The sequence below is a fragment of the Gavia stellata genome, chromosome 24, assembly GCF_030936135.1.
Source record: "Gavia stellata isolate bGavSte3 chromosome 24, bGavSte3.hap2, whole genome shotgun sequence".
NCBI classification, from domain to species: domain Eukaryota; kingdom Metazoa; phylum Chordata; class Aves; order Gaviiformes; family Gaviidae; genus Gavia; species Gavia stellata.
In genome coordinates, this window is record NC_082617.1 from 8,870,050 (window position 1) to 8,873,341 (window position 3,292).

Genomic DNA, 3,292 nt, shown 5'->3' on the forward strand with positions numbered 1-3,292 from the left:
GGGCAGCGCCGCCGCATCCCCGGCGCCGCGCTCCGCCGCCGGCCCCGCCAGCGCCCCCGGGATGCCCGGGGCGGCGCGGGGCGGGGGGGGGACACGACACACACACGCGCCGAGTTGGGGAAGATGGATGCCCGGGGAAGGCTGGTCCCCCGCCGCCGGGTAGGGAGAGCCGCCGCGGGGCGGTCCGGCGGGGTCGGGGAGCGGCGGAGCGGCCCGGGAGGTGCGGCGGGTGCGCCCGCAGCAGCGGGGCAGGCGCCGGGAGCCCGCAGCCGCCCCCGCCGCCGAGCAGCTTGATGTCACGGCGGGGCCGGGAAGGAGCCGGCGAGGTTGCAAAACCAGGCACTGGATTTTCCTCCCGCAGCCTCCGCCCGCCCGGGGGCCGGCCCGGCTCGGCACGGCCCGGCCCCCGCGGGGAGGGGACACACGGAGCCGTGGGAGGCGGCCGAGCGGTGAAAAACCCCCGAGCCCACAGAAACGCGAGGCGGGAGCTGCGGGTAGTGGGGACACGCAGGTGCCCGGAGGAGCGAAGCTCGGGGGGCACCGGGCTGGGGAAGGGGTGGGCGACGCTGCCCGGAGGCGCAGCCGGAGGGGAGAGCACCGGGGTTTAACCGGGGGCGGGGGGGAGCAACGCTGTACAGGTGACAGCGGCTCTGGAAGAGCATCCTTGTATCACCAGGTGTTCGTCCAGCACCTAGGGCTGGAGTTCGCCCACCACCACCCAAAGGAAAATTATTAAATTCAAGGGCATGAATATTAACAGCACGTGCTTTTGTCTGAACAGACACGTTTTATCTCCTCACATGAGCTCAGCCCCCCGCAAACAGTGCCCTGTGTGTTCAGAGCACTGCCCAGCCCTTCACCCGCCACAGCTGGACTTCAGGGGGTGACACGGTCACGGCCACCGTGGGGGCAGCGAGCAGCGTCCCCCGGGGAGATGAAGGGATGTGACCAAGGCTCCGCAGCCAGTCAGTGCTGGGAGCAGGGGCTGACCCCTTCCTTCCCCGTGCCAGGCCCCCAACGCGTGGGCAAAGGGGGGAGCAGGGACCCGGGGAACCTGTGCTCACCCTGTGGGGACTCGGGGAAAGAGACATGGGCCCAGGGGACAGGGGGGCTGCAGATCCCACTTCAAAGAGGCCCCGAGCCTCCAAGACGATACCGAAACCCTGCAATGTAATTGTGTTTTCAGAGGCAAAGGGGCAAAACTGTCATTCATCAGCCCCCTGCACTGAGCACAGCGTGCTCTCAGCCTCCCCGGGCTCTTCTCCCTCCCTCCCTCCCTCCCCACACACTGCCGATAAACTATCACAGGGTCCGGGGAGTTGCTGCTGACAACACCAAAACCCAGACTTCCACGCCTCAGCTCCCTGCGCAGCTGAAATAACATCAGCCTTCCAGGGCCTTCCAGCCCCGCGGCTTTATTTCCAACGAGAACGTGGAGCCGAGGCTCGCACGTCCAGCTCTGCCGAGGGCACCAGCAGCTCCCGCCCGGGCAGGAAAGGATTAACAAAGCTGCCAGGGATATGATATGCTTCAAAGTTGAAAGTTTACCAGGCAGGAGGATGAGTGAGGACAACGTGGACTATTGTCCTGCTTATCTGGAACCGCAGAGGGTCAAGGGGACTTCCCGGGACACCCTGGGAAAGGAGTCCCAGCCCTGCACCAGGGCCTTGCCCTGCCCAAGGCAGCCCCACACCGTCAGCACGCTCTCTCGGGGGCGATGTGGATTTTAACGCTGCCTGGGCACAGAGTTGCAGCCCCGATCCCTGCCCAGGTCACCCTGCAGTGCTGGTCAGGTCACCGGAGCTTTCTCCGCGGCAGAAAGGATATGATGATGCTCCGCACAGAGGTGTCCTTAGACCCACTGGCATGTCCTGCGGAAACGGCATGATACTGCAAGATGTGCTATGAAATGAGATCGGTGGCATGCATCGTTTCACTCAGTACATACAGAAACGTGAGGCAGCGCCCAGTTCTCTAGCAGAAATCAGAAACCCTCTTTGGGCTGTAGAGTCTTTGGGAGGGAAACTCTGATTTTCTTCGATCTTTATCTCTTAGGGCACTGTAATCATGGCCCACCCCTGGAATAGCTTGGCACCGCTTGAGCGCATATAATAAATAACAGCACTACTCATTTTCAGTTGGCAAAACTCTTCAAAACCCTCCAGCTTTGTCTGACCTCTACGGAAAGATGCAGCTCTGTTTGATGGGCAATTTTCACCGGTCCCTTGGTTGACCACTAAAGATGGTTTCAGGGGAGAAACACTTCTGATAATGGATAATAAATAATATAAGGCAGGAAGGCAACTGCAAGGGTTTAAAAATAGCCAGCCAGTTTCCTTTCTCCTCTCCTGGGAACCTTCTGGGTCTGAAAAGCAAAACACTCAAAGCGGGGTCAGGAGCCCAAGTTCAGGATGTTTGCTCAGCGCAGCTAACCCCAAACACTCAGCCGTCAGGGGCCAGGCTCTTGAAAATCGTGAGATTCAAAACAAATAACTTTTCAGGGCTTGTTATTTGCCTCTAAGCACAGAGCCGAAAGGGAACACGCAGCTCACACCCTCAGGTTTCTCCCCTACACCCCTGAAGGTCTAGAAATTGTTGAAAAATGCAATTATTTTACATGCACATGAGTCCAGGAGCCGGGGATTTAAGAAAACGAATGACTGAGTGACTCATTAAAAAAAAAATATATCATCAATTTACACTTGGCAAACTCAGCAAAAGCTTTTCACAACACACTCAGCATTTTGCACTGACGTCAGCTGTAAATGTCCCAGTGCCTTCAGCAGGCGCAGGAGCAAAGACGGGCGCAGGAACCGGGTGCTGCGGGAAATCCCTTACTTTCTTTCCGCCACTCTGCAATCAGCACTCGGCTGAATAAATACAAACCCATACAGCCGACACTGGAGCATCTACAGATCACAAATCTACGCTCCTCTGCCGCGGCCTGCAGCCCGCAGGCTTTGCTGCACGGTAAATAACGCGGAACGGGTAACACAGAGAGGCTTTTGCAAACTCTAAGCCAGTTTTCTGGTTTAGCTCAACCCATTTGGGTCAGGACCTGCAGATTCAGACCTTATTTGTTTCTTAATAACTGGGCTCAGCATAGACCCCGAGTTGTCTATCCCTGGCACATACAAGCTCATACCCACAGACTTTGAGCATCCCACTCAGCTCCATCCTCCAGCTCTCCCAGCAACTGCCCTCCTTTGCTTTCATCTCGCTGCTTCACTTCCGAGTAGGGCTTTCCAGCATATTTCCTACAGGACAAAACTCGTGGTGACCCAGTTCCTGT